The sequence below is a fragment of the Mytilus galloprovincialis genome, chromosome 12 (assembly GCF_965363235.1).
Source record: "Mytilus galloprovincialis chromosome 12, xbMytGall1.hap1.1, whole genome shotgun sequence".
NCBI lineage: Eukaryota > Metazoa > Mollusca > Bivalvia > Mytilida > Mytilidae > Mytilus > Mytilus galloprovincialis.
In genome coordinates this window covers 43,758,844-43,772,117 of record NC_134849.1, presented here as the reverse complement: position 1 = coordinate 43,772,117, position 13,274 = coordinate 43,758,844, and the positions used below count along the sequence as shown (strand labels likewise).

General features: G+C 31.6%; 1 long non-coding RNA gene across 1 annotated transcript; it reads right to left on the bottom strand.

The window, feature by feature from the left end:
- Nucleotides 1-395: 395 nt before the first annotated feature.
- Nucleotides 396-12,589, bottom strand: LOC143053848 (uncharacterized). The gene is made up of 7 exons (XR_012971482.1): nucleotides 12,473-12,589; nucleotides 10,766-10,797; nucleotides 9,516-9,794; nucleotides 7,671-7,988; nucleotides 7,137-7,175; nucleotides 5,297-5,347; nucleotides 396-3,541 (listed from the first exon to the last, which is right to left on the bottom strand). It is a non-coding gene; the product is annotated as an uncharacterized LOC143053848 (long non-coding RNA).
- Nucleotides 12,590-13,274: the final 685 nt, after the last annotated feature.

Genomic DNA, 13,274 nt, shown 5'->3' with positions numbered 1-13,274 from the left:
TGATGAAAATTATAAAAATACATTTTCAAAATTTTGCGGCCATTTGGGAACCGGAACATGCGGAAGTCACTCGTTTTCTTCATTTATGTGTTCTTTTGTCGTTCTTTATGAACTGTAATCTTCGTTTTCTCAGAATTTACATTGGATTATACCAATAACACAGCTTTCAAGGATTGAATTTAGCGAAATGTAGCCAATTGGATATGATGCCATTTTCAAGATGAGCGGTGGCTATCTTGATAAAATGTTTTTGTTTTATTTTATGGCCAGCAGCTGATTTATTTTAATTATCTTTTAGCCAACCTTAATATCAAATTTCATGCTTGTATCACGATTTGCACAATTATTTCCACTATATCTCCCACTATTGGCCTCTCTTTTATAAATAAGGAATCTTTACAAGATACAAATACTTTATTACTTTAATGCATCAACCAAACAATAAAACTTAATGTCAAATCTTCTCAACACCGAAAGAATGAAATTCAGGCAAACTAATGTAATTTTGCCCCAAGTGAAGTAGTTGCTTAACAAGTGCGGTTGGATGCTATTTAAATAGTAATTTTATGTATTAAAGTTTTCGAACTAGCAGTTGACAATAATATAAACGCCAGATTGATGTGCATTTGATGGGTGTACGGACACAATTTAACCATAGCCGAATCTAAACTTTTCCTAACATTGATTTTAATTGTTTAAAAGCACACAGAATCGATGTTAGCATTTACGGAAACATGTCTGCACCAACTGAATAAAATTAATCTTTAAAATACATTGTTTTGTGTAGTTCTCATTCTTTTATATATAATAGTGTTAAAAAATAAAAAAAATAAACACACCTAGAGGTTAAAAACCGACATATGGGTATATAAGAAAAAATAAAAAAGGAGCAAAAAAGATCCAATGCCAAAAAAAATCAAAAAAACACAGAAATAAAATTAAGAACGGAAAGTCCTTTATCAAATGGCAAAATTTAAAGTTCGAACACATCAAACGAATGTTTTTCTTTATAACTAACTTAACTTCTCTGTTATAAGACAGTTCCATAGAATTCAAATATATTGATAACTATGTGTGTACAAAACACACAGAAATAATAGCTTAAAATGTCAACAACTTTGATACAGCAGTCAACACTCCCTTTTTCCTAGAACACTTATTAAGAAAATTGTGTCAAATCAGAAAATTATCTCTTAAATGGAACTGAGGATGTGGTATAAAAACGCAAGAAACGCTCTTTGATCTATGTTGTCTTTCTCAAAGCTAATTTGTGTTCACAAAAATGTTTCCCACAATAGCTTTTTTTCATCTACTTCGTGCCTCTTCAAAACGCTCACTACCTCTAAATGTTTGTTTTTTTCAGCAATCGTCATCGGTGATACGTTATTTTTCATGCATAAATGTGCATCTGACTTGCTCTTTAACAACATTGAAACAATATCTACATGTCCGTTTTGACAAGCTTTAAATAATGCTGTTTTTCCGTGTTCGTCTGACGTATTTAAATTAGCCCCAGCTTCTATCAGCCGAGAAACAACATTAAAATGACCGTTTTGTGAAGCTAGATAAAGAGATGATACACCGTCAGCTGTGCAACTATTGATGTTGCATTCATGTTTCAATAGTTTTTCAACGATCTGCATATCGCCTTTTTGACTTGCAATCATAAGTGGCGATGCACGATTTACACGATGTAAATTTGGGTCCGCATTTGATTTTAAGAGCAAGCAAACAGTTTCATAATGGCTATTTTGGCATGCCATGAAAAGTGGTGAAACTCCATCACTGTCACATGCATTAACGTCTGCCTTACGTTCTATCAATTTTTTTGACATCTTTGTGTTACCGTCTGCACATGTCATAATTAGAGGTGGCTTTCCACTTCTCACGTCGGCATCGTGTTGCAATAATAATTCCATGACTTCAAAATGGCCTTTCGAGCACTGGCAAGTTGCATATAAGGGTGAAATGTTTCTTTTATCGAGGACGTTAACAGAAGTGCATTTGTTATCCAATAACAAACGTACAACTTCTTTGTGGTTGTTGTAGCATGCTGCATGTAAAGGCACTTTACCAGCAGCGTTTTTTAAATTCATGTCAGCTCCATATTTTAGAAGCAATTCAACAAGTTGAAGATGACCATTTTCGCAAGCAATGTAAATTGCGGTTGTACCATTTTGTCTTTGAAAATTTATTTTTGGATGAATATGCTTTTTTTTCTTGGTAGACATGTTCGTGTTCTCTAGCACCCATTCCGTAAGACACGCATTACCAATGAAACAACTAAGCAATAATGGACTGTCATCGCTTTCAATGTCAGGTTTTTGTGCTAGTGCCTGTTTTTCGGATGTATCTACTTTGTTTAAGCATTTCGTTAATATGTCAATAAATTTAGTGTTTTTTATATTAACATTGCCAAAAACACTGGCAACTTGACCGTCGGACCAATCTTTTATCAACCGATCTATATAGGTATCAACATGATCGTTTGACAATGTAATTTCGAGATTTGTCTCTTGTTGAGAGGTAAGGTCCGGCTTCCAACGGAATCGCTCACGAATAAAGTCGCTTTTACAATATCTAATACATAAATCTATATTTTTTCGTACAATAATTTGAGCAAGAAAATCAAAGAGTTTGTCGTGAACTGCTCTGTAGGTTCCATCTACTTTTGTAAGAAATGTATCTTCAAGAGTTTGAAATGATTCTTTGACACATTCGACGGATGTGCCTTTGTTTAATTTGCACTCAATGAGTGTATCTTCAATAAGGCTTTGGTCGTGCGTCTGCTTATTTTTAAGCATATTTTCATCAATCCTGTTGTTGAATATTACGCAAAGAACAAGGCAACAATATTTAAGCTTCCCTCCTTCACCTGCGATTTGCAAGTCCTCAATCTCTTTTCTGTAAAATTCGAAGGGGTTTTTGAAAAACTGATTGATATCTGTACAATTGCTTTTCTGATATAATTTACATAATAAGGGGAAAAAATCAAACTGATCAGAAAGATCTTTAACCTCATCAGCATGTTCTTGAAAGTACATTTCGGCTAATCTCGATTTTTCATCTGTTGTAAGTTTTAATGTCTCAGAATTAAGATTGCATTCGCTGGAATGAAAAAGTGACAAGGCTTTGAATTTTGTATCTTTAAATACCTGCAATCTACAAGTGGCAATTATCTTGCATGGATTTTGTTCAAGGAATGGTTGTATATCTGCTAATATGTCTTCCCATTTATCAACCTTTTGTTCTTTGAGAGTATAATGACCGCATATGTCATCAATTACAAAAAGAGTTTTAACCCCTGGATGTGAAAAACTTCTTAAATCTTCTGGATTACTTGTAGGAACAATACGATATCCTTCATTCATCAACAACAGAGCTACGTGTCTCACAGTAGCTGTCTTACCAACGCCTGAATTTCCCGAAACAATAACGCTGATTGTATTTCTAATACGTTTTAGAACCTCGTCCGCTGCTCTTGTTGAAACAAATATTTCATCTTCTGTTCTCCACTGCTCTATAAGGACACTGTGTTGGTCTGAAAGATGATGTAATGAAGCAATTATAAATGCGTTATTAACCAAATAAATTTCATTTCTGTGTTAATTCAGTTTCTTCAGTACAACCAAATGTTTCCCTAATTTGTGTACTGAACTAAACAACATTTCCCCTGCTATTCACTTTTGGACAGAAATTGACAACACTTAAAAGCTATGAAATTTGCCTTCATCAGAATGTGCAAATCAAATAATGTTCGTTGTGAAAAGGGAAATTTATGATAGTAAATTTGCAATTTCAACAAACCTTTATTATAGAAAGATAAAACAAGGTTGCTTAAAAACTAGAAAAGACCATCTTTCAATGGAAAAATGCAGCCTGAAGTAATGTGCCCATTAATCATTATCATATATTTTGTCATTAAAAAGAATGTCAGCTTAAATTGTAATTTGGGAACTAATTTCAGTGCTGATTCTGCTCTCCAAAATCATTTTCATAGAACAGTACCTCAAAATCGGCCTGGTCAGAAAAAACAGACAGTGCTACCTGCTACTTTACGACGGGATTCAGTGGGTTTTAAAATGCCCTTAAAGGTACGGTGTTTTTTCATGTAGAGTCAGGATAAGATAAAGTTGAGAAATGAAATGACTTCCAATTTATATGCACTGGAGACAAAATAGGAATGAATGCTTGAAGTTGCGAAATTTAACAATAATTTTTAACAGGTTAAACGGTGGAGTACCCATTATCTTTTTTTTTAAAGATTATTAATGATATGACATTAATTGAAAAAAAGCACACTGATCATTATTACTACACGTGCTATTAGTATTTCTTTCTTTTTATTTTCATAGATGTATATGTATATATAACTGCAAATAAAGGTAATTTTAGTACACCGCTGTTCTAACAAATAAGAATCCGAAGCCAAAACCGAGGAAAAACATCAACTATAATAGGAAAATAGCTGAAACCACAGAACTACTGAACTGCAAAATTGGGTTTAATCTGTTGAGCAAGAACTGCTGACCCAGCCGGAACACACTTATTTATACCCAGCTTTCGTTTGGATTCTTGTTTAGCAATGCTTATTTTTTCTGTATAGTGTTTTAGATCCTATTGCATGTATTGTGTGTCTATCCATTTTCCTACTTTGACATCATGATGGCTGTTTTTATATGATATTTTCTCTTTATAGGCTGCGCGATAAATCTACCAATACTAAATTGTAATTTTGCCTTAAATCGAAAATGTTAAATAAGAATCGACCAAACAATTGGTGGTTTCGAATCCTTGGTATCCAGTCAAAAACATTGTTCACTTCAGTGTTTCTGTTGTTCTGTTGTCGAAAGCACCATTTTATATTGTTTTTTTTTTTGCGTATTTCCCTGTCCTGAATGTTCTTGCAATTATTTGTACTGTATTCCTTTCATGTAATGGTGTCATTTAAGTGTTAAATATTCAACATTGCCAGAAAAGTGCGAGATTTGGCTAGTCAGAACTAGGTTCAACCCACAATATTTTTCTTAAAATGTACTCTACCAAATCAGGAAAATAGCCATTTTTATATTATAGTTCGTTTCTGTTTGTGTATTACATTTTATTGTTGTGTTTCTGTTGTGTCGTAGTTCTCCTTTTATATTTGATGTGTTTCCCTCAGATCTGGTTTGTAACCCAGATTAGTTTTTTCTCAATCGATTGATAAATTTTGAACAGCGGTATACTACTGTTGCTTTTATTTATATCTAAACTATATACAATGTATGTTCTTATATATAGTTTTATTATGGAATACCTTGTATGTTCTTTGGAATTATATTTTCAGTCTCCACACATATCTGTATTCCTACAAATCAAACGAACAATTCTTTAGACAAATTTTAATTTATAATATGAACATTTCAATTGTCATGTCTACTATATAATCCTCGTTTTGAATAATGAATGATACAATATATACATATAATTGCACACATTATTAAATTTATCAAAAGCTTAGAATATGTTGATATACGTGCACATTAAAAAGACTACTCGAGGAGTCTCTATTGAGGAGTTTGATGAGTGCATCTTTAATTAAACTTGGCGAAAATGAATCTGTTTACGTATTATTGGAAATCTCAATAGAGTAATTAACTGAAGTGGTCAATGCCTAAGTACTTACGTAAATCGGATACCAATCATGAAAATCCAGTTAAACATGTTATTTCATTTGCTATAATTAATGTTATATTTTCTTGAAATTGAGTCGAATTCTCCCACATTTATGTGATTTATAATTTAATAGATACTAACTTGCTTTGTTGGAAAAAGTCGTAAGATTGAACGAACTCATAAAATGTTAAGACTTGCATTTTACTTCTATATTGTGGAAAGCTTATAACGAGAATCGGTATCATTTATCTGCTTGTAAAAATTTCACACCTTTTGCAATCTTTTGCTGATAATATTTTTTTCTATTTCTAATTTTGTAGTGACTTTTATGTAACTTAATATTTTGCAAGTTGGTTTTCATTATAACATTTTTTCTGAGGTTTGACGATTTAGCTTATTTTGATTAAGTGTATATGTAAGATATAACCACCTTATTAAGTGTTGCACATAAACTAAGATAAGCTTATACATGTAAATAGGTTTCAAATCATGTCTTAGAGAATAGCGTTTTAATTAAATTTCCACATTTCAAATGAATTTTATCATAAATGACAAAACAATTGTGTTTTTAAAAAGTCAGATAAGGTAAAATTCTGTGATTGTAAATAAATGTCTTTATAAAAAAAAGGTCTAAAGCTTTACTTTACTTTGATAATAATAACACTATTTTCAATAATACATATATATGCCCCTTAAACATCAAAGAATAAAATACATGTTGTGTTATCAGTTACAAACAATGAAATATATAATACTAATCGACTTTTTTAAATGAGTTTAAAATATATGATTCCAATCATAGTACTTTTGTTAATGTCCTGCTATTTAATTTTTATAATCCTGTTTTACAATTAAATTGGACTTAAAAGGTAATATTGCTGGAATTACTAACATGTTAAGAAGGCTGTAAAATACTGGCATCGTTAGACCTTAAAACAAAATTATGAGTAAAACGGAACTGATCAATGTCAGTTTAAACATATGTATTGTAGTTGATCGGGAAACAGGTTATTGGAACTTATATCAATCCCTTTCACTCTGCGGATGCAAGTGCTGCCTTGTCATGTTATGTGTCTAATTTGAAAATATGGTTGAAGGTGTTATTCACATCTCGACTGAACCAAACATAGCGAATAGAGGACCACAACGCCTGTCCCTTGCCTTTACACAGAATACGATACAAACATTGAACTAACACTTATAAGCCAAAATTTCGGAAATCAAGTCACCAATTGTAAATTACTTAATATAATTTTTACTTAAAGTAAGTATAAAAATGTGAAATACATTTGAAATATAACTATCCTAAATTTAAAACATTTTCAATTAATGCTATGCTTGTTGTGTGTCAGATACATTATTAAAGTATACGTTATTCGTTTTGTCTGACGTCTATAACAGATACTTTGTTTCTTCAGTAACCTTTTTAAATTATTTAAAGTATCTTAAATAAACAGTTATTAAAGAAAGTGCAATATTACCTCTTGTATTTTCGTTCTTTTTCTTTGCAGCTGTTCTCCCTTAATAAAACATAATGCAAAGTATTTCTCTTTACAAAAATGATAAATTTGGATTATTTTCAAAATGCACACAAAAACATTAATGCGGAGGGAAAACAATAGTTATATATCAATTTTGTGTCTGTGCTTGTTTTTATGCGTGCTTGTTATTGATGTCGTTGTGATACACAGTTGTTGCTCATTTACTCTACCCACCACGATATCTTACCATTGCATTACAATTGTACAAAATAGAAACAAAAACAGACCTTTATTGCATATTTAAACAAATATATATAGAGCAAAGTTTTGTATTCCAATTGTTCTTGTACCATAACAGCTAGATACCAAATTCATTCGAGGTATGTAAGTAAATAAACTCATCATAGATACCAGATCAAAATTTTATATTTACCCCTGACGCGCGTTTCGTTTAAAAAAGACTCACCAGTGACGCTCGAATCAAGAAATGTTCACCCTATAAGTATGTAAAATATAAAATACTTAATTACCTACCAATTTGAAGCAAAATCTTGTCCTTATCTGTAACATCTGTGCGCTCTATTCGTCTTGCAAGTTCTTCATAACAAGTGTCCTTTTTCAAAACCGAAAGAAAACACTTAAAAGCATCAGCGTCCTTGTGCATCAGCTTAGTTAGAAGTAGCCTATTTTTTTGCTCCTTTGTAATCTGATCACAAATTTCAGCATAGTCTTCAGGGCACAGTATTTCTGCACTAATGAGATGGTCTCCTATGGATTCAGTGGTAGCTAATTGATGAACCAATATTTTAAAATTCTTTTGTAATTGGATTGTATGATTATTCATATCCTTTGCTGAAATTGCCACAAATTGTTTTAAGAGTAGAATGTTGCAGTTAAGAATAATAAAAACAATACGAAGATGGGATAGTATAGCAAGCAAAATAGCTTAATACATCGATTTTACACACAATATTTATCGATGTTAGCGACAATTGGTTACCGTTATATCTTCAACAGTATCGAAGTCCATAACGCATAACATGCTTTCGGTATGAGGCATGTGTGTGGACGCGGTACCCTATTCCTCAGATTGGATAGTTGTATAATAGCGCAATAATAGAGCGGACTGTTAAAAACACTTTTAAAAATAGGGATTAATAGATTTCAGTAAAAAATAATATAACAGAGAAAAACTAACGACCCTATATCTCATGCAAAAAGTAAAATCACAAAAATACTGAACAGGAAAATCAATTCGGAAAGTCCATAATCACATGGCAAAATCAAATAACAAACGCATCAAAAACGAATGGACAAGAACTGTCATATTCCTGACTTGGTACAGGCATTTTCAAATGTAGAAAATGGTGGATTAAACCTGGTTCTATATTGGAAATTGATGAGACTGTCATTAAAGTGAAAAAAGGGTTACTCTCACTTGAATGACAGTCTCATCAATTTCCGATATATTTACATACATGCAACTGAGCAATACATCAACTAACAATAATTTTGCACAAAAAAAGCATCTGAGCTTCAGTATCGATTTCAAAATTTTGTAAATAAACTCATCATAGATACCAGGATTAAAATTTTATATTTACGCCTAACGTGCGTTTCGTCTACAAAAGACTCATCACTTACGCTCAAATCAAAAAATGTTTAAAAGGCCAAATAGAGTACGAAGTTGAAGAGCAATATTCAGGACCAAAACATTCCTAAAACTTTTGCGAAATACATCTAAGTTAATCTATTCCTGGGGCAGGAAAGCCTTAGTTTAAAAAAAATCAAAGTTTTGTTAACAGTTAATTTATAATTATGAACATATCAATGATAACTCAAGTCAACATAGAAGTGCTGACTACTGGGTGGGTGATACCCTCGGGGAAATAAATCTCCATCAGCAGTGTCATCGACCCAGTGGTTGTAAACAAACTCATCATAAATACCAGGATAAAAAAATATCTTTACGCCAGACGCGCGTTTCGTCTACAAAAGACTCACCAGTTACGCTCGAATAAATTAAAAAAAAAGCCAAATAGAGTACGTAGTTGAAGAGTATTAAGGACACAAATATTCCTAAAATTTTGCCAAATACATCTAAGGTAATCTATCCATGGGGTAGAAAAACCTTAATTTTTCAAAAATTCAAAGTTTTGTTAACAGTTAATTTATAATTATGAACATATCAATGATGCCTCAAGTCAACACAGACGTAATGACTACTGGGCTGGTGATACCCTGATAACATGATGATTCAAAACAGGAAATGTTAACAAATATATTTTTTAACAAGAAAATCATAAAAGTAACCGGAAGATTTGAAAAAAAGACTAAATCTATGCAATTCATTATGATGAGTTTATTTATATATCTTACTTGTTACGGAAGGAAGACGACTATCGCCAGAACAATCGTAGTTCCTCAATTTAGACACAAGAACCATCTTACTTTGCTCAAAATTTACAAGTTCCTCTATAAACGTTTCAAATGTACTGTAAGGTCTGGCCATCAGAGTGCTTATGATCATCCTGTTACGTTCTGAAAGACTTGATTGTTTCATTATCTCTTCTCTGTCTCCAATAGTCAGGATGCACTTAGAAATCAATCCATCCATAACAGTTGTGTCAAGCGTGACATAGTGTATAAACTCGTCATCTACAGAAAGTGAGCAGTGATCGAAAATAATACCCAAACAAACTATTCATCTGCACACATACGATAATATTTACAGTGAACACTATTGGGGCTATAAAATATGTAAAAAAACATTCGATTTTTCTTTTCGGTAATTGAAATATAGACATTGAAATTGAAATAAACTCACCACAGTATAAGATAGATAAAAACAGTCTTGTTTGATAGCGACCTTTTGTTCATACAACCCGAGAAAAATATTGAAAAAGAGAATAACCACAACAAAAACAAATATACAAAACAAATTCAAAATAAAACAACATAAAAAAAAACAAACAAATACAATATAATGTTCCGTTACTTTTTCTGAATAAAAAAGCTTAAGGGCATTTTTTTTAATCAAAATGAAATATTTTACAATATCAATGGCTAATAACGCCTACCTAATTATAAAAATCTCCTCTGTCAAAATACTATAATCAAAACCAGTAGGTTTTAATTGCATAGTTCTTGCATGGATAAAATATAAATATGAAAGAAAAAAAAAAATATGAATTGTAGAATTTCTGTGTTTCTCGCCAAACATTTTAGATGAATGAATGACATGATTATAGGCGAACTCTAGAAAGTACAAGAAGAATTGAAGTTGATCAAGAAAAAAAAACTAAACATGTATATAACAATTGACTTCCGTTTTTTATAAAAAAAATAATTCCAAAATATTATAATCCTTTTGGTTTTGTTTCCCATAAAATAAACTAAACAAGGCATAATAATGCCATAAATGTCACTTTACTTAGATGAAAAGGGACTTGTAAATGTATAAGGTTAAAGCAGTAATTACAAATCAGGTTGAAGAAACTCTTTTATTTCATTTTTACAAGTATAACATAAAAAATAATAGTATTAAACAATGATTTCCTGTACTAAGAGTGCACACCACGTATGTTACATTCTCTGTAAATCTGATCTGATTGAAATTAAATGCTTACCAAGAACTGTTATCTTCCTTGTGTCAGTTTTTCTAAAATTATCAAATGAACAAATTGTTAACACGTGATGAAAAATATTTACTCTTTTTGTCAAATAGCTTACCAAGAACTGTTATCTTCCTTGTTTAAGTTTTTTCTAAAATGATCAAATAAACAAATATCACACCCTGCATAAAAAATGTTTCCCATATTTGACAAATTGATTACAATTGCAGAAATTGCTTTCCGTTCAAATTGATTTACATTCCTTGGCAAGTGTTTTTCCTGACATAAGAAGGCTGTTGGTATGGCGATAATACGAGGAAAATATTTTCACGTTTTTATTACTTAAACTCTGTTGTAATCATTTGTTGTGTTTTTATTATGTTTTTATTAAAATTGAACCTGGATTTAAACTTTTTTTGTTTTTCAATAAATTTTAAAAGTCCCTCTTATTTTCGAATCATTTGTAATCCAGAGTTGCCGTCTTGCATTCTAGAGATGAAGTGATCTATTTTTATTTTAGGGATGCACCCGATCTTGTTTGGGGAATTGAAATATGGTTACTTTGGTCACCTTTTGATCGGCAGTTAAGCCCTTGCCAAAGGGGGTTATTCAATTGGCTGTGCGGGGGGAGGGGGGTAAGGTACACTGCCACGACCGGACCGAAAAGGCACATTTAATCCTAAGCTCTCTGCACGAATCCTTGCACACACTTACTGGTAGGTCATTAGGTGGGAACATGTCGATCCCAATCAAATATATTCTCATTTCCAAGTGGCAGTCTACGGAAGCGTATTAGCGCCACACAGTCTTATTTTTTTTTTTTTTTTTGCGTTTCGACGCAAAGGTAGATAACGTAAACATTTGCGATATAACGCAAAGATAGGAAGAAAAATAAAAATAAATAATGTGTGGCACTAAAACGGTTCCGTAGCAGTCCAAATATTACCAATTTTTATTATGGACAGCCTATAATACTGGACTTTTCTATTGTAATCATTTTTTTTTATTTTTGTTTCAAACATGCATATGATATGTACCTTTTAGAATGTTTCTATCCATCAAACTCGGAGAACGGAATATTTTTGTTTACCTCTAAATCGCAGAAGATTTGATGAGTGGTTATGACATTAAGTGTTAGTCATTTTGTTAGTTAAAACACTGAGTGTATTGAACGGTGATAAAACTCTAGAAAGAGTTGTATACGCATATCATCAAGATATTGGTGTATTAGGCAAATGCTACTAATACATATTTTTTTTCAAATTTCACCTAGTGAATTTCAGATTGACAAATCTTTAATTACGACCACAGTGATGACTTACTGTGCTCTAGAAAGCTTTTTGTAACATTTGATCGATTCAGACCTTAATCGACAAGTATAACACAAGTTTTCCTGCCGAAAATGGGTAGTTCGATCAGTGCGTTCCAGTTTCAATATGTTCAACGTTAAAAAAAAATCATTTACCCATATTAATATTGGACAGGTTGTTTTATGTCGTAGTAATATTGATAAATAAGATTAGAATTGTAATAACACTCATGATTCCTCTTTTTTTCTTCTTCTTTTTTTTATGTATGTAACTTGTTTACAAAATGTATTAAGAAGGACGACTAAAACAAAAAACAATGACGACATACCAACAAAACAAGGTAAAAAATTGAAAGCTACTGCAGATACATGTACATATACATGTGTACTACAATTAATTCAGTTTTACTTACTTGTGTAGTTCAAGCAGCTCGGTGGTCTTTGGGTTAGTTTCGTTTTCCATATGAATCGTGACTATCACTTCTTCCTTTCGTGACTCCATACTCCACGTTTATACTTTGTTCTATACAAACAAGAAGGACAAAGATGGCAAAAAACTAGTTAGTTATATTGTTTTTGCGATTTGTTCTTTCTAACATTGGTAGTTACAAAAAAGAAACAAAATACAAAGTTGCACGAGTTTGTCTACCTTATACATGTAATGAGTAAAGATGATTCTTGCATAATAAATGCTGCAATGAAATATTCTCTCCTCATTCTGATAATTATATTCAGTTCTTATTTATCTCATTCCAGTCATTCTACAGGGGAAAAAGTAAGATTTCTGTCTGAATATTTTCCCCATATTCATTGACTTACCTATCCCTCACCAATACATTAAAAATATGGAAACCAAAGTATTTGAACAACACCTATTATTACATTAAATGTGACCTGTGATACAGTTTTTTCAGTCATTTCTTGTTCCATTTTTAGACTGTTTATAACAGCTTTAGAGAAATTGCCATATTTCATATTTCAGTTATATGTTAACTTGTTTGAAGATTTTTAATAATTTCATTACTAAAAGTTCCTTTTTTGAACGGTTTTTGACATACTTAAACTACTATAATTTTTGTTCACATTTAATACCTTATATACCAGAAATGAACCTTTATTGACCTCTTTTCATGTTTTCTGTTTGTTACCAAAGGAAAATTGGTGAGGCTTGGCGTAACTGCTAAATTGGTACCTACATCTATTGTTATCCATTAT